The sequence below is a fragment of the Macaca thibetana genome, chromosome 8 (genome assembly GCF_024542745.1).
Source record: "Macaca thibetana thibetana isolate TM-01 chromosome 8, ASM2454274v1, whole genome shotgun sequence".
NCBI classification, from domain to species: Eukaryota; Metazoa; Chordata; class Mammalia; order Primates; family Cercopithecidae; genus Macaca; species Macaca thibetana.
In genome coordinates this window covers 77,932,047-77,950,542 of record NC_065585.1, presented here as the reverse complement: position 1 = coordinate 77,950,542, position 18,496 = coordinate 77,932,047, and the positions used below count along the sequence as shown (strand labels likewise).

General features: G+C 42.7%; 1 protein-coding gene across 5 annotated transcripts in view; it reads left to right on the top strand.

Annotated features, from left to right (window-relative positions):
* The first annotated feature begins 9,334 nt into the window (after positions 1 to 9,334).
* SGK3 (serum/glucocorticoid regulated kinase family member 3) overlaps positions 9,335 to 18,496 on the top strand; it is a 148,958-nt gene continuing 139,796 nt past the window's right edge. For 3 of the 5 annotated variants that reach the window (XM_050802037.1, XM_050802034.1, XM_050802035.1), the window contains exon 1: positions 9,631 to 9,763. The gene's annotated coding sequence lies outside the window, so the exon portion shown is untranslated. Of the gene's footprint in view, positions 9,764 to 10,110; positions 11,803 to 18,496 lie in introns of those variants that run through there. The other 2 variants (XM_050802029.1, XM_050802032.1) reach the window with 2 other exon arrangements.

Genomic DNA, 18,496 nt, shown 5'->3' with positions numbered 1-18,496 from the left:
GCAGGAGAATAATTTGAACCCAGGAGGCTGAGGTTGTGGTGAGCCAAGATCACGCCATTGCATTCCAGCCTGGGCAACAGGAGCAAAACTCTGTCTCAAAAAAAAAAAAAAAAGAAAAGAAAAGAAAATATGTGTGTTTAATATCCTCTACATAGAATATAACCCACAGGGATTATCACAGAAAAGGTAAAGAAATCTGAATCACTTATATTTTTTGTCAGCGAAAATGCATAATTCTTCTTGATAGTCAAATACTCTTTTAAGTAATAACAACCAGAGCTTGTGTAAATCTGTTCTTGGTAGTAGATGTTATACTGAGAGATTTTTATATACATATGTATCAACTCACTTCATCCCCAGAACAACTCAATGCAGCAGATACTATTATCTTCATTCCACAGATGAAGAAACTGAACCTCAGAGAGTTAAATGATTTTCCTGGGATTACATGGCTGGTGATGGCAGAACTGTGGTCAGAACCTAGGCAGTGTGTGTCCAGGATCTGTGCTTTTCACTTCGAGTATCTTGAATACTTTGCTAGAAAATAAAAAGTTTTCACAATCACTCCCCATCTCAGCATAAAGTATTATGTAGATTCTATTGAAGGGATTTAGTTTTACAAAATCAACCACATCAATGATGTCCTGTACTACACAAAACTGCAATACTGATTGTGGATGAACTAGGGCACCCAGTCAACCCTTTCAATTGTGGAAAGTCTGTCCTTCTCAGGTTACCTCACACAGCACACCTCTGACATAACTGACAAAGGACTGTATGAGCATGCCAGTGTCACATTTATGTTAAATAATAAAGCTTAATTTTTTTCTTTCTTTCTTTTTAGACAGGATTTCACTCTGTCACCCAGGCTGGAGTGCAATGGTGTGATCTTGGCTCAATGCAACCTCTGTTTCCCAGACTCAAGCCATCCTCCTACCTCAGCATTCTGAGTAGCTGGGATTACAGATGCACACCGAGTAGCTGGGATTACAGATGCACACCATCACGCCCAGCTAAGTTTTATGTTTTTGTAGAGACGGCGTATCATCATGTTGCCCAGGTTGGTCTTGAACTCCTGAGCTCAAGTGATCTGCCTGCCTTAGCCTCCCAAAGTGCTGGGATTTCAGGCATGAGCCAACCTGGTCTGTTTCTTACTTTTTAGAGAAAACAAATGGATGTTGCAATATTTTCTTTCTGTTCTTTCTGAACTTGTAGTAGATTGCCTTGAGCACCCTTTGGATGTCCACTCTCCACTTTCAATACCATTTGCCTTAGCAAATATGAAGAAATTTAAAATTATCCAGGAGAAATACAGTTTCAGCAAAACAGATGCAGAGGAATTACATAGGATAATCAAAACAACTTCCTAAATATAATTTGAGAAATAAAAGGAGGCCAAGTTTAGATTTTAATTTCTGATAATGATGAAATGTAATTTTTTTGAAATGTAATTTTAAATGTAAGATTAACACAAGGCTGCATTATAAGAGTGTGAACTGGCCAGGTGCGGTGGCTCACGCCTGTAACCCCAGCACTTTGGGAGGCCAAGGCAGGCAGATCACCTGAGGTCAGGAGTTCAAGAGTAGCCTGACCAACATAGTGAAACTCTGTCTCTATTAAAAATACAAAAATTAGCCCAGCATGGTGGCAGGTGCCTGTATTCCCAGGTACTTGGGAGGCTGAGGCAGGAGAATTGCTTAAACTCAGGAAGTGGAGGTCGAAGTGAGCTGAGATCGCACCACTGCATTCCATGATACTTAGGACTTACTTGATCCTTTATAGAATTCCATGGTTCATACTGGGCATCTCCTCTAAAATCTAGAGAAAACATGGAGAAAATTTGGGAAAAACTCCTATGAGAGTCGTAAAACATTTAAAAAAATGAGAGAAAAAGTTAAAAGAACTGGGGTTGTTTATCTTAAAAAACTTAGGGGAATTTAAGAGTCTTCTTGTGTATGAAGAGTTATAATTCCTTCAGGTCTACTTAAGTCTTTGACACATCTGGTTGGGCCAGACACAGATTCCTTAGAGAATTTGTTAAGGAAATAACAGCAACGCCTCTCTTTATGCCAGAAGCTATTAAGCCCTTGCATTTGAAATAGGTTCAATCATTAATTGCACATAATAGAAGTAAATAACTGAGTCACCAAATGAACAGTGTTTAAGAAAAGCTATTATTCTCTACTGATAAGCAACTGAAATAATAGTTATCTTCAAAGTCCACCTAGCAGGTTTAGTCCACCTACACTATTATGATCCTCTGGACATAGAAACTGCTGACATGACTTATGTAAATAAGTTATCGTCAACTATTAACAGACTTTTATTTTATGTACATAATAGACTAAATGAGATACAGAAAAAAAAGAGAGAAAAATGAATGATTTATGTTTTATTCTTTATACTCATAAAAACTAGATTGGAAGACAATGAGATTTCCCTAATAGGAAAGTATAATAATATTATTTTAGATAATTAATGGTCTTAGGGAAATTTATTTTTATTTTTTATTTTTTATTTTTTTGAGACGGAGTCTCGCTCTGTTGCCCAGGCTGGAGTGCAGTGGCGCAATCTCAGCTCACTGCAAGCTCCGCCTCCTGGGTCCACACCATTCTGCTGCCTCAGCCTCTGAGTAGCTGGGACTACAGGTGCCTGCCACGACGCCTGGCTAATTTTTTTTTTTTTTTTTTGGATTTTTAGTAGAGATGGGGTTTCACTGTGTTAGCCAAGATGGTCTTGATCTCCTGACCTCGTGATCTGCCCGCCTCGGCCTCCCAAAGTGCTGGGATTACAGGCGTGAGCCACTGCACCCAGCCAGGAAATTGAAAATAATTTCTAGCTACTTTTTATCAAAAAGCTGATGCTAGCAGTTTAAGGTTCTGATCTCCTAACACTTCCCCTTGATTTTTCTCATGAGTCTAATATAGAAAGTGAGAAAGTCCTGTGATCTGAAAAGCCTTATATTTGATCCTAATGTAGTCTTGTTTTAAAATAGTTTCTTCCCTGTTATGAAACACACTTGAACTTCAAGCATTTCAGTTTTGAGTTTGAACTTGGCTAATTTGGCCCAAGAAATGATGTTCAGCTTTGGGCCTCCCACCTATACACCTATACCCCCACCCGACAAAACGAACACATGCTGAACCATTTTCCGAATCAAAGAAACAAGTTAATTCTGCTCTGTGCTAAAGAGGCATTAATTGCTCTCAATTTCAGTTCCCATCAGGTGTTTTTTTGTTTTTGTTTTTTTGTTGTTGTTGTTGTTGAGATACAGTCTTGCTCTGTCACCCAGTTGGGGTACAGTGGCACAATCTTAACTCACTGCAACCGCCCCCTCCCGGGTTCAAGCGATTCTCCTGCCTCAACCTCCCAAGTAGCTGGGATTACAGGGGCACACCATCATGCCCAGCTAATTTTTGTATTTTTAGTAGAGACAGGGCTTCACCATGTTGGCCACTCTGGTCTCAAACTCCTGACCTCAAGTGATCCGCTTGCCTCGGCCTCCCAAAGTGCTGGGATTACAGGTGTCAGCCACTGCACCTGCCCAACTGAGGGTTGTTTTTTTTTTTTTTCAGACAGAGTTTTGCTCTTGTTGCCCAGGCTGGAGTGCAATGGCACCATCTCAGCTCACTGCAACCTCTACCTCCCAGGTTCAAGCGATTCTCCTGTCTCAGCCTCCCGAGTAGCTGGGATTACAGGCGCATGCCACCATGCCTGACTAATTTTTGTATTTTTAGTAGAGACGGGGTTTCATCATATTGGTCAGGCTGGTCTCAAACTCCTGACCTCAGGTGATCTGCCTGCCTTGGCCTCCCAAAGTACTGGGATTACAGGTGTGAGCCAGCGTGCTCGGCCACTGAGGGTTTTTTTGGTTGTTGTTTTTAAACACAGGGTCTCCCTCTGTTGCCCATGTTGGACTGCAGTGGGGCAATCATAGCTCACTGAAGCCTTGACCTCCTGAGCTTAAGTGATCCTCCCACCTCAGCCTGCCAAGTAGCAGGGACTACAGGTGTGCACCACCATACTCAGCTAATTTTTTTTATAGAGATGGGGAGGGGTCTCACTTTGTTACCCAGGATGGTCTCAAACTCCTGGGCTTAAGGGATCCTCCCATGTCGGCCTCCCAAACTGCTGGGATTATAGGCATAAAAGCCACCACTACTGGCCTGCGTTTTTCTAACTGTATCTTGGGTTGCTTTGTATTTTATTAAATTGTTTTACTCAGAAAATTTAATAAATTAGTCAGCTGGGCATGGTGGCTCCCACGAGTAATTCCAGCACTTTGGGAGGCCAAGGTGGGAGGATGACTTGAGCCCAGGGGTTTGAGACCAACCTGGGCAACATAGGGAGACCCTGTCTCTGCAAAAATAAAAAAATTAGCCAGGCGTGTTGGTGTGCACCTGTGGTGCTACTTGGGGGGGCTGAGGTGGGAGGATTGCTTGAGCCCTGGAGGTCAAGGCTGCAGTGAGCCATGGTTGTGTCACTGCACTCCAACCTGGGCAACAGAGTGAGACCCTATCTCTAAAAAAAAAAAAAAAAAGTGGGACCCTGTCTCAAAAAAAAAAAGAGAGAGAGAGAAAGAAAAACAAAAAAAAAAAAAAAAAAAAAAAGAAGAAGAAAAGAAAATTTAGGCCAGGCTCGGTGGCTCACACCTGTAATCTCAACACTTTGAGAAGCTGAGGTGGGCAGATTAATTGAGGTCAGGAGTTCAAGATCAGCCTGGCTAAAATGGTGAAATCCTGTCTCGACGAGAAATACAAAAATTAGCCAGGTGTGGTGGTGTGCACTTGTAGTCCCAGCTACTTGGGGGGCTGAGGCAGAAGAATTCCTTGAATCCAGGAGGCAGAGGCTGCAGTGAGCCGAGATCGCACCACTGCACTCCAGCCTGGGTGACACAGCAAAATTCCATCTCAAAAAAAGAAAAAAAAAAGAAAATTTAATAAATTAGTCACTTTTGTTTCCCCATATTTTTACCCATTTTTACAGCAAGCTTTTCCTTTTAATTATTACAATCTGAGCCAATTCATAGTTAGGATTATGTTTTTTAACTATCTTCTCCACAAAAATGGTTTTATTTTATTTAATACTGTGGAATGTTGCGATTAGAATGTCAGCTGATAAACACAGCTAGAAACTGTAGCAACAACTTATGGTGTCTGACCCACTTTAGCAGGTGAGTCTGTAGCAGAATGAGGGAAAAGGTACTCTAAAAAGCAATGCAAATAATATGAATCAAAACCATCCTTTGCGAGGCTGGGCGAGGTGGCTCACACCTGTAATCCTAGCATTTTTCAAGGCCAACGTAGGAGGATCATTTGATGCCAGGAGTTCAAGACCAGCCTGGGCAACATAGTGGGACCCTGACTCTACAAAAAAGTTTAAAAATTAGTTGAGGTGGTGGCACGAGCCTGTAGTTCCAACAACTCAGGAGGTGGAAGGATGGCTTGAACGCAGGGACTCGAGGCTGCAGTGAGCCGAGATCACACCACTGCACTCCAGCCTGGTGGGTGACAGAATGAAATCCTGTCTCAAAAAACAAAACAAACCAGAAAGTGTTTTGCTTTAGTAAGCATACAGTTGGTAGGATTATTCTTATCTCTCTAGACTTAACATTTTATCTGCTATAAAACAAGTATTCCTTTTTTTTTTTTTTTTTTTTTTTTTTGAGATGGAGTTTCGCTTTATTGCCCAGGCTGGGGTGCAGTGGTGCAATCTCGGCTCACTGCAACCTCCGCCTCCCGGGTTCAAGCGATTCTCCTGCCTCAGCCTCCTGAGTAGCTGGGATTACAGGCACCCACCACACCTGGCTAATTTTGTATTTTTAGTAGAGACAACGTTTCACCATGTTGGCAAGGCTGGTCTTGAACTCCTGACCTCAGGTGATCTGCCTGCCTTGGCCTCCCAAAGTTCTGGGATTACACGCATGAGCCACTGTGCCTGGCAAAAAACAAGTATTCTAATGAATAGCAGCCCTCACTAATGGAAGTGATATTTCTTGTATTTTTATAGCCCTCACTTCTTCCAAGGTTCTGATGAAAGAACTACAGAGGGTTTTATTATGATATAAAAAAGTAATAATGCTTCCACATAAGCCACCATTTTAGAGAAAAGGTTTCCCATTTTGAATAGTGGAGAATGAAAACCAAGCATTCATTTCATTGCAATATATGATCTAAAATAATCATAATAACCATATTATATGGCTGGGTAGTTGGTTTTTGTTTGTTTGTTTGTTGAGACGGAATCTCACACTGTCGCCCAGGGTTGGAGTGCAATGGCGTGATCTCAGCTCACTGCTACCTCCACCTCCTGGGTTCAAGCGATTCTCCTGCCTCAGCCTCCCAAGTAGCTGGGATTACAGGTGCCTGCCACCACGCCTGGCTAGTTTTATGTATTTTTAGTAGATACGGGGTTTCATTATGTTGGCCAGGCTGGTCTCGAACTCCTGACCTTGTGATCCACCCAGCTCAGCCTCCCAAAGTGCTGGGATTACAGGCATGAGCCACCGCCAAAATTTCTAAAACCTGGCCATTTTAATACTATTACAAATGAAATATATATAACATTGGCATTTTAATATGTGTTTTAGAGCTAATGATGATGGCAATAGCAGTCACTTGACATTATGTTACAGGCATTCTACTAAATTCATTTGATCCTCATAGCAATTTCATGAGATTAGCACTATTATCTCTGTTTTACTGAAGAGGAAAAAGCACTATTATCCCCAGGTTACTGACGAAACCAGTGCTCAGAGAAGTGAAACAATTTGCCCAAAGCAGAAAGTGGCAAACCAGGAGTTAAACCTGGGTCTGTCCAATTCCAAAGCTTGTGTTCAAAATCTCTATACTATAGATAAAACAGATGAACAAAATATTTGCCCTATCTGAATGAACAGAATCATATTTTCAAAGAAAGTATTGGGACCCATAGTCTGATAAAAAGCTCTATTTTAAAAATTTATTTACATGAAATATTTCATAAAGGTATAAACATCAGCTAGACATTTAGCTGAACATTCAACAACTTTTTTTTTTACAGTCTAAACTTGGAAACATAACAGAAAATGGGGATATAACCTATATATCTATCTATAGGTGAATATGATTAATCAAAGTGATCAGCCTTGGCCGGGTGTGGTGGCTGAAGCCTGTAATCCCGGCACTTTGGGAGGCTGAGGCAGGTGGATCATTTGAAGTCAAGAGTTCGAGACCAGCCTAGCCAACATAGTGAAACCCTGTCTCTACTGAAAATACAAAAATTAGCTGGGCGTGGTGGCACATGCTTGTAATCCCAGCTACTGGGGAGGCTGAGGCAGGAGAATTGGGAGGCAGAGGTTGCGGTCAGCCGAGATCATGCCACTGCACTCCAGTTTGGGTGACAGAGTGAGACCCTTTCTCAAAAAAAACAACCAAAACAACAACAACAAAGAAATCAGCCTTAACATTTGCCCTTAAAACCAATTTTAGACTGGGTGTGGTGGCTCATGCCTGTAATCCCAGCACTTTGGGAGGCCAAGGCAGGTGGCTAACCTGAGGTAAGGTGTTCAAGACCAGCCTGGCCAACATGGCGAAAACCTGTCTCTACTAAAGATACAAAACATTAGCTGGGCATGGTGGCAGGCGCCTGTAATCACAGCTACTCGGGATGTTGAAGCAGGAGAATCGCTTGAACCTGGAAGTCGGAGGAGGTTGCAGTGACCTGAGATCGTGCCATTGCACTCCAGCCTGGGCAACAAAAGTGAGACTCTGTCTCAAAAAAAAAAAAAAGAAAGAAAGAAAAAAACTAATTTAATTACAGTGAAAAAGTCCTTAGTAGTCTGTGAATATATTTACCTCCTCTAGCTTTTTGAGAAATCTAGCTATTAAACTGCAGCTCTCAGACTGTAAAGGCAAAATGCCTAACATCTTGTCAGCTGATCAATTGAACCCAGCCTCAGCAACACAGTGAAACCCGTCTCTTAAAAAAAAAAAAAGAAAAGAAAATACATAAAATGTTTATGGGAGGTGATCTCCGTGTGTGTGTGTGTGTGTGTGTGTGTGTGTGTGTGTGTGTTCTTCACAATAGGACAAATTTATCGAGAAATGTTGTAGTGGTTCCCAGATGTTTATTTTTTAAAAAAGTCAAAATGTGGTGATAGCCAGGTGTTTGTCTCTAAAGTGAGAATGATGTCATTCCACTTGGAGTTTATTGACACAGAACTTCCTTTTGTCTGAGAAATCTCCAGCACTGTGAATATGGCTTTAATTAAGAGATACACTGATCACTTGTTGATTTTGTTACAAGGGAGGAACTTCTCTAATCTATGTGGACTGCTTTGTGGACCACAGTAAAACATAAAAAGGACCACTGGCAATGTGTTGATTTGTATCTACTGTATTCTTATATTCATTTCTGAAAACTACTGTTTAGAAAGTTCTGTAGGATTACTGAAGTATAAAATGTATTTGGATTAGCAATCCACTTTTTAAAGAGAGGCCATATTGTGGTTATTGACATTAAAAATGAATGTTCTTACCCATACTTGTGGGGCTAAATCTTTGAATATCATTTTAAAACATGAGGAAATGTCTTCTGAATTTAGGGAAGTCACACATAGATCCGACTTCCTCTAAAAACCTTTGGCACTTTATTTGTTCATAGATTTGTGGCAAGTTCTCTGGAATCATATGATCTAAAGTACAAATCATTGTCTCAAAATCTAAGGCATGATATGCACATGGGAATCTTTAAGTAGTTGTCTGAGTCTATCTTCAAGTGATATCTGATAAGACCTAAATTATAGTAGTGTCGTGGGACGAAGAAAACAACCCACTCTACTTTAAAATCTTAACCACTTGACTCCACATCCATTGAACCATGTAATTCTTAGTTCTCCATTCAGCTTCTCTATCTGTTAAAAGAGAGAAACAGGTCTAAAATGCAGCTTCTGTAATTCAAGAATGAGTAATAAGGAGCTGTAAAGTGTGCACTCGGCTGACTTGGAGATTAATGGGAATAAAAAGTAGATCTAAAAAGATGTAGGAAAAGAAATTTCTCTGCACATAGGATCTGCCAATTTGTGAAAGTTCTCCACTGTTTATAAACACAAGGGCCGTAACTCTGCTAATGAAAAAAGTGGAAAACTGTCCAAATAATGCTAAGTGAATCACAGTTATTCTCAATTATTTGGATACTTAATTCACTCCTCTGAGTTTCCAGTTTACACCAAGCCAACCCCCAACACCCCGGGCTGACCCGGGGGGTCCTGATCCCTGCACACACCAGGTCATCTCCGCTGGGCCCTGGTGCTTTGGCCCGTGCGGGTCTTGAGCCCCAGGGTAGCGGCCACTGAGGGCGCAGCAGCGGGAAACACCGGAGTCTGTGACTCCAGACAGGACCCACCGTGTCCTCTTGAACTTTGCACAGCGCGTGACGGGGGCAGACAGCGCACCGCGGCCCGGCCTTTCGCGGGGGTCCTCGGGGAAGAGAGAGGAGCGCGGGCTTCTTCGGAGGCCTGAGCCGGACGCAGCCTGCAGCCCCTCCCCGCACGGGCTGCCCCCGACCCGCCGCTCGCGCCGCTCGCGCCGCTCGCACCGCTCTGCTGGGATCCGGCGCCTTCACCGGCTGTCCTCGGCCTCCCGCACGCTCCGCGGGAGGAGCCGCCGGCGGCCGTGACGCGTCAAGGAGGAAACGCCGGCGCCCGGCAGCCCTGCCGGGAAGGAGGAAGCGCAGTGCGTTCGGCTCCGCGCCCACTGCGCCGGGAGCAGCACCGCGGGGCCGGGTAGGTGCGGGACCGGGTAGGTGCGGGACCGGCGGGAGGGTCCGCGCGCCCGGGACTCAGACGGCGGCCCGGGGCGGGAGGAGACGGGGCGGGGCGAGGGCCGCTCGGGCCTCGGCCGCTGCCTGTCCTCGGAAAAAGCCGTACCCCCGCCCAGCCCCCGGCTCCTGGAGAGTTTGTGGTCTTTGTTTCCACGAGGTGAATTCAGATCCTGCCTCGAGATTCCTAAACGTCCAAGGGGTGTCGGTGGCTGGACCTTGTTAACCCGCACGCAGCCGCCGAGCCTGGAGGAGCCGGGAACGCCGAGCTGAAAGTGGGTGCAGGTCACCTGCGAGGGTCGGGGAGGGGGCAGGCGCCAGAGTGGGGTGGATGGAATCGTTTAACCTGTTGTCAGCGGATGTGTAGTAAGAGATCTTAACACGTTGCATCTTTTAAGTTCTCTGTGATTTGAACCCTTACGTCTCTTCAAGTGAATCTGGCCCTGTTAATTCTCAGTTTTAGCCATGGGCATGTACCCACTAGAAGTGCTTTGAGATTTTTAGATTCTGTCATTTTTAGTCATCGTTACTTGGAAAGAGAAAAGAGAAAGGAATCATCTCATGAAACTTAAAACGCTTTCGTTGAGTTGTGCACAGTGACTTCTGAACCATGAGTAGAATTTCAGTCCTGCACCAGAGACTACTTAGGGTGCACTTGGGTGCAAAATAAATACAGAGCACTGTAATTTCTAAATCTTTGTCAAAGTGAAAAAAAGACTGTTGTGTATTTTGATTCTCTCCCTTCTCACCAGATTGAGACTTCACCCAGCCAATCTGGGAGGTGCCTTCTTTATTTACCAAACACTTACATAGTTCTTACTATGCGCTGGGCTCTTTCTAAGTGCTTTATAAATATTAAATCAAATTATTAACTCAACATATTATAGCGGTTCTAGCAATGAAGAGGTTATCCATACTTTAGTTCCCCAAATGTCGTTGGAAGAGCTATAAACATTAGAAGAAGTTTTAGGCGTGTTTTAGCACCGGGTGTGCCGCTGGTCCCCTTGGCTACCACTTCTGTAAGACAAGCCACCACCCCTGCATTTCCCTGGGGTAAGGGAGCCTGAAGCTCCTGGGAATGCGACCTGTTCAAAGTGGTGTTGGTCAGAACATGAATGACTTGTGTAACATGGTCTCTGTCAACTGCCATTGTGCCCATCGGCTAACTCTGGAGACACCGGAACTTCCCCTTCTTTAACTGCCACTGCATGGAGCCTACTTTTGTTTTTGAAAAGAGCTTTGTTCCTAATCTGTTCGACATTATTTATATGAAATTATTTATATGACATAGTTTAGATATGAGGGTCAGATTGAACTTGAAATGTACTATAAAATAGAACATTTTTGTTTGCACACATCAATATAACAAACAACGTTTTGTAATTTTACTGCTATTTGCTCTTGGAAACATTGAATTGGTAGGTCAGCCTCATAAGTGTACATTTTGTGATTTGCAGATATTCAGAGAGGATATTTTTTCAGAATAACATGCCCTCTTCAAATGTGCACCATTAGAGACCCAATGGGGTGACTAAGATAGACATGATTCTTGTAATTATGGTGACTATGAATGTAATGTCAAAATCTGCACATCAGACTATCTTTCTGACTCCCTCTCTCCCTTTCTGCCCCCCCTCCCTCCCTTTCTGCGCCCCCTCCCTTATCTCTCTCTCATATATTTAACTTTTCAGGGAGATGATTAAGTGAGCCAATAAGCCTTATTTAATAGGATGATGAAGTGTCTCTTGAAGCAAAAAGGCTCATGTTCCTCTGATATAGTAATAATTTATGGCACAACAGGCATTAGTGTCATTTGTGAATTCAGTTTAGCCAGATGACCCCTGGCATTTTCATGGCTTGCAAAGTGCTTCCAGACATACTCATTTACCCTTCAGAGAGATCTTGTGTAGTTGATCTCTTAACTACTTTTTATTACCTGTTTTTACAGATGAAGAAACTGAGGCATAGAAATGTTAAAGTGCTTTAGCCTGGATTGCACAGCAGGTGAGAGGCAGAGCTTGAATGGAGGGCAGGTGTGTGGACAGTGCCTGGCACGTGCAGGCCTGTAATAAACATCTGTGGAATGAATGACTCTTCATGGCTTCGGATACCTTGCTCTTCAAAACATGTCTCTCAAAATACCATAGTAATTGATTTATGCCTGAGAGATTTTCCAGGCCTAGTCCAATGCCTCTCTTATTTCAAACAGTATCTGATACAGCACATTTTCTACAAAAAGGATGGGAATGCCCTTGGACTCATTTCTTAGGATTTGCCACCTCTGGTTTTTGAAAAAGAAAATAGGTGGGGTGTTTCTTTCATCCTACTTTTTTTCTCTGATTTTGAGAGTTTAGAACAGACACATGGTATTTAAGTTCGTGATGACAGCCTTCTTTTTTTCTTTCTTTCTTTCTTTCTTTTTTTTTTTTTGAGACAGAGTCTTGCTGTTTTGCCCAGGCTGGAGTGCAATAGCGCAGCCTAGGCTCGCTGCAACCTCTGCCTCCCGGGTTCAAGCAATTCTCCTGCCTCAGCCTGGGACTGAGTAGCTGAGTAGCCTGAGTAGCTGGGACTACAGGCGCATGCCACCACAGCATTTTTTTTGTGTGTTTTTAGTAGAGACAGGGTGTTACCATGTTGGTCAGGCTGGTCTCAAACCCCTGACCTCAAGATCCGCTCGCTTGGCCTCCCAAGGTGTGAACCACTGTACCTGGCCACAGCTTACTTATCTCTCTGAACTACTTAGATTTATGATCAAGTTCAAACTCAGTGATCATAGGTATTGTAAATATTTTTGAAATAAAACTATGTGTTTTACTGAAATATTGCAATGACTTTAGCATAAAGGGTCTTAAAAAATACACACAAAATTCCTCAACTATTTATATGCTTTAAGCATAGCCCTCTGTACCTAAAGTATGTGATTTCCAAGTGGATAACCTTCAATTAGAGAGGATAATATGGTCATTACCTGGCGGGAGGAATTGAGAAGGGTTATCAGGGAGAGATGAGAGATGGGATGGCCTTTCCCATGAGGTGTATTAGGCAGTAAGAAACCCTTAATGAAGACAGAGTCATCTGCCTGTCAACGCTTTTTTGTGTGGGAGTGGAATAAAATACCTTTGAAACCTGCCTTGTTTCAGAAACCACTTTACCTTTTCCAATTCTCATGTTTTCTCTTTTTTAAAAAAATTAATGTAAATTACTGACTAAACTGCTGATTCATGAAACTCAAATTATGTAACATGTTATTCCTGACGGATGTAACAGCTCCTATATTATTTTAAGCAACTCAGTGTCTCTGTTTTCCTTTACCTTTTCCATTTCTCATGGTGGAGACTTTGCTCTCATTTCACTCCCCTGCCCAGTATCATGGAGAAAAGTGGTAAATCTAAGAGGTGCTACTTCCACATCTTGTAGTTCACATCAAAGAAGTTTTAACTCAATGCTAACTTTCAGTTGTCATTGCCGAGGAAGACAATGTGGAAATCAGATGTTAAAGGCCAATTGAAAGCATCACCCAGTAAAATTGTATTGGCTGTCTGAAGCCGAGCCAGAGGCTTTTCAAAGGGAGTTAGGGCACTGTGCAGTCTCCTTGCCTTTGTCCAATTTCTCAAATCCTTTCCTATTTCTCCAGAGTTCTGAAAACCTGCCTAAGTTCACCTCCTTGTAGCCACTGTTATTCTATTACGCTAAATCAAAATCTGCTTTCTTTGGGTGGGATTGGGGGTGACTGAAAGAAACATGAAGATACAAGGGAAATTGTTAGAGGGCGAGGGACTGTTAATATGTAAGACAGAAAATGGAGGTGTGTGTGAAATAAGTAATGTTAGTGAGGTCTTGTGGCAGAGGATTCCTGTGCAGTGCAGCTGTGCTTCCCCTGACAGGGCCGTATATATAGGAAAGACCTATATGGAATGAAAATTTGAGAAGAACTAGAAACATCTCTTGGCATGATACGATATTGGTGGGCAGAGTTACTTTGTACCATCAAGTGCAGAAGTGTTCTTGTGGGTAGCTCTTTCTTCAAGCCACTAAGTGAGTTTGTTGGCAGATAATTAAAATTATTATTTTAATAATATTTAATAGGCCAGGCACGGTGGCTCACGCCAGTAATCCCAGCACTTTGGGAGGCCAAGGCGGGCGGATCACCTGAGGTCAGGAGTTCGAGACCAGCCTGGCCAACATGGTGAAACCCTGTCTCTAATGAAAAAAAACAAAACAAAACATAAATTAGCTGGGCATGGTGGCGCATGCCTGTAAGCCCAGCTACTTGGAAGGCTGAGGCAGGAGAATCTCTTGAACTCGGGAGGTGGAGGTTTCAGTGAGTGAAGATTGTGCCATTGCACTCTGGCCTGGGCAACAAGAGTGAAACTCTTTTTCTAAAAAAAAAAAGAGAAAGAAAAAAAAGGCCGGGCACGGTGGCTCACGCCTGTAATCCCAGCACTTTGGGAGGCTGAGGCGGGCGGATCACCTGAGGTCAGGAGTTTGAGACCAGCCTGGCCAACATGGAGAAACCCCGTCTCTACTAAAAATACAAAATTACCTGGGGATGGTGGCACATGCCTGTAATCCCAGCTACTCGAGAAGCTGAGGCAGGAGAATGGCTTGAACTCAAGAGGCAGAGGTTGCAGTGAGCCAAGATCACGCCACTGCGCTCCAAACTGAGCGACAGAATGAGACTCCTTCTCAAAAAAAAAAAAAAAAGAAAAATGGATTTCATATGTAATATATTCATAGGACTCACTGATTAGCCAGTCTACAGACTGCTGAATGAAACGTATTCAAGTACAGCGGTGCTTCGTAAGTTTGAAAATAAGAGGGAACTTTATTATTCTAGTTATGTTTTTAATTAATTATTATTATTATTATTTTTGAGACAGATTCTCGCTCTCTTGCCCAGGCTGGAGTGCAGTGGCATGATTTCAGCTCACTGCAACTTCCACCTCCCAGGTTCAAGCGATTCTCGTGCCTCAGCCTTCTGAGTAGCTGGGTCTACAGTTGTGCACCACCATGCCCAGCTGATTGTTTTTGTATTTTTGGTAGAGACAGGTGTTGCTGTGTTGGCTAGGCTGGTCTCAAACTCCTGGCCTCAGTTATCCACCCGCCTCAGCCTCCCAAAGTGCTGGGATTACAGGCATGAGCCACCGTGCTCGGCCTACTGTAGTTATTTACCTCCCTATTTTTTTTTTCTTTTTTTTTTTGACATGGAGTCTTGCTCTGTCACCCAAGCTGGAGTGCAGTGGCACAATCTCGGCTCACTACAACCTCCCCCTTTGGGGTTCAAGCGATTCTCCTGCCTCAGCCTCCGAAGTAGCTGGGACTACAGGCGCCTACTACCACACCTGGCTAATTTTGTATTTTTAGTAGAAACAGGGTTTCACCATGTTGGCAAGGCTGGTCTTGAACTCTTGACCTCAAGTGATCTGCCCACATCGGCCTCCCAAAGTGCTGGGATTACAGGCATAACCCACTGCTCCTGGCCTACCTCCCTATTTTCTAACCAAAAACAGATAAAGATTAACTTAAAATGATTTAAATTCCAACTCAGCATCTATACATGCAGATAAACATATATATATATGTGTGTGTGTGTGTGTATGACCAGTATATAGTCTACGTAATCTAATGCACATGTATGTGGTTTTTGTTTTCTTTCTTTTTTTTTGAGACAGACTCTTACTATGTTGCCCACACTGGAGTGTAGTGGCACGATTTTGGCTCACTGCAACCTCTGCCTCCCAGGTTCAAGTGAGTTTCCTCCCTCAGCCTCCTGAGTACCTGTGATTACAGACTCGTGCCACCACGCCTGGCTAATTTTGTATTTTTAGTTGAGACAGAGTTTCTCCGTGTTGGTCAGGCTGGTCTTGAACTCCCGACCTCAGATAATCTGCCCGCCTCAGCTTCCCAAAGTGCTGGGATTACAGGCGTGTGCCACCATGCCCGGCCAGATGTATGTTTTATATATGACTAGCTCAAAGGGAATTTTGGACTCATATTCTTAGTTTCCCGAGAAAACACATGCATCTTCACCCCCATTTTAATTTTAGTTTTGTCTTCCATTTTTTAAACTTTAAATTATAAAGGTATACAAGACTGAGGTAGGAGGATTGCTTGAGCGCAGAAGTTCAATATTACGGTGAGCTATGATTGTGCCACTGCACTCCAGCCTAGGTGACAGATTGAGACCCTATCCACCCCCGACAAAAAAGTATGTATGCTCTTAAATTCAAGCAATTGAGAAGCATATGTAATAAAAAAAAATCCTCTCCACTCTAATTTTATCCACAAAGATAACCACTGCTGCAGCTGTTTTTATACCCTTCTAGACTTTTTCATGCTTACATAAATTTGTGTATCTATATACATACACAAGAGTTTTTGTTGTTGTTGTTTGTTTTTTATAATGGGAATTGTTTTACACGATTTGTTATTTTGGTTTTTAAATTTTATTTATTTATTTATTTATTTATTTATTTATTTATTTATTATTTTTGTGTGTGTGTGACAGGGTTTTACTCTATCTCCCAGGCTGGAATGCAGTGGCACGATTGTGACTCACTGCTGTTTCGACCTCTAGGGCTCAAGCGATCCTCCTGCCTTGGCCTCCTGAGTACTGGTGTGTGCCACCATACCCAACTAATTGTTTTTAATTTTTAGTAGAGACAAGATCTTACTATGTTGCCCAGGCTGGTCTTGAACCCTTGGGCTCAAGTAATCCTCCTGCCTCTGCCTCCCAAAGTGCAGGAATTGCAGATGTCAGCCACTGTGCTGTGCCCATCCTGTTTCTTATTAAACCTATATATAGACATCTATAGATCTATATCATTAGTTTTGATAGCTGCATAGTATTCCGCTTTATAGTTGATTATCCATTTTCTGTTATTTCTATTGCTAACATTTTTACCATTTTGAGTCTTTTAAAATATATTTAAATCACCAAAGTAATACTTTTTTGGACAAATAAAAGAAGAAATAGAGAAAATAAGAATTACCAGGAAATCTATCACTCATTGGTAAACCGCTATTAGCATTTTTGAGTATGTCCTTCTAGGCTTTTATTTGTGTGTGCATGTGCATATCTTCAATGCCATTTTTAAAAGTTTCCCTTATACAGACTTGCTTTGTTGGTTAGAGAATCACACTTACGTAGCCAGCCAACGTCACAGATTCCGTGCACCTTTGAACCAGTTATTTTACTGTTTCCTGGCCACCTGCCATGCCCCAGCCCTGGCTAACACTCTTGGAAATTTATACTACTGCTCATAAAGGGAATAACAGTGTGTGGATAGATTGACAAATCCATCCAAATTAACATAAAGCACATGTTCTTCTAATGAGAGTCTGTCAATATTTGTATTTTAAGTTCATCTAAAATACAAGATATTTAAGAAGAGAAATGATAGGATGTTCACATGTAATTGATTGTAATCACTAAAGGAGAAGCAGAAATAATTGACTCGAATCAAGGAAAAAGTGGCTGTTCTAAATTTCAGTTAGGAATTAGAACAACTGGCATGGTAGCTCATGCCTGTAACCCCAGCACTTTTAGAGGTTGAAGTGGGCAGATCACTTGAGCTCAGGAGTTTGAGACCAGCCTGGGCAACATGGTGAAACCTAGTCTCTACAAAAAATACAAAAAATTGGGCCAGGCATGGTGGCTCACGCCTGTAATCCCAGCACTTTGGGAGGCCAAGGTGGGTGGATCACCTGAGGTTAGGAGTTTGAGACCAGCCTGGCCAATGTGGTGAAACTCTTTCTTTACTAAAAATACAAAAATTAGTTGGGCGTGGTGGTGGGTGCCTGTAATCCCAGCTGCTTGGGAGGCTGAGGTAAGAGAATTGCTTGAACCCGGGAGGTGGAGGTTGCAGTGAGCCGAGATCACACCATTGCAGTTCAGCCTGGGTGACAAGAGCAAAACTCTGTCTCAAAAAAAAAAAACAAAAACAAAACAGCAACAAAAAAAAAAAACCTCTCTCTCTATATATATATATAAAATTAGCCAGATGTGGTGGCACACACCTGAGGCCCCAGCTACTGGGAGGGCTAAGGTGGGAGGATTGCTTGAGCTGCAGAGGTGGAGGTTTCAGTGAGCTGTGATCATGCCACTGCACTCCAGCTTGGGTGACAGAGCAAGACCCTGTCTCACAAACAAAACAAACAAAAAAAGAAATTAAAACAGTTGAACTTGAGATGTTTTCAAATACTCGTCTAATAATGAGTACATTGTTTATAGTATAATTGGTTTAAACAGCGCTGCCACCAATGGTGGGAATAGGTGACCTTGAAGTTTCTTGTGATCCTATTATAGGCTGTCTCAGAGTCAGTAACACTTGACTTAGTATAATTTCATGCACACAACTCCCTCTTCACATACTAAAGCCACCAGTCTTTCCAGACAGCATTGGTCTGTGCTGACATCTCTCCATCCATCCGCTTTTCTTCTCCCAAGATGTGAGTACACAATCTACCGCACATGGTCCACAGCAGGTGTAGGCTCCTGCACCCATTGTGGCCTCCCCTGCTTTCTGAGAGCTTGCTCTCCTTTATAAACCTTGTTCTTTTTTTGCTCTTCTTCCACCTCTTGCATCAAGAAAATTTCTGTCTTTTCTCTATCCCACTGTCTTCATGTTGGTCTTAAGCAAAATGGATACTAATCATGGTAATACGTTTAAGAGCAGGCCTTTAATAAGGAAACGGA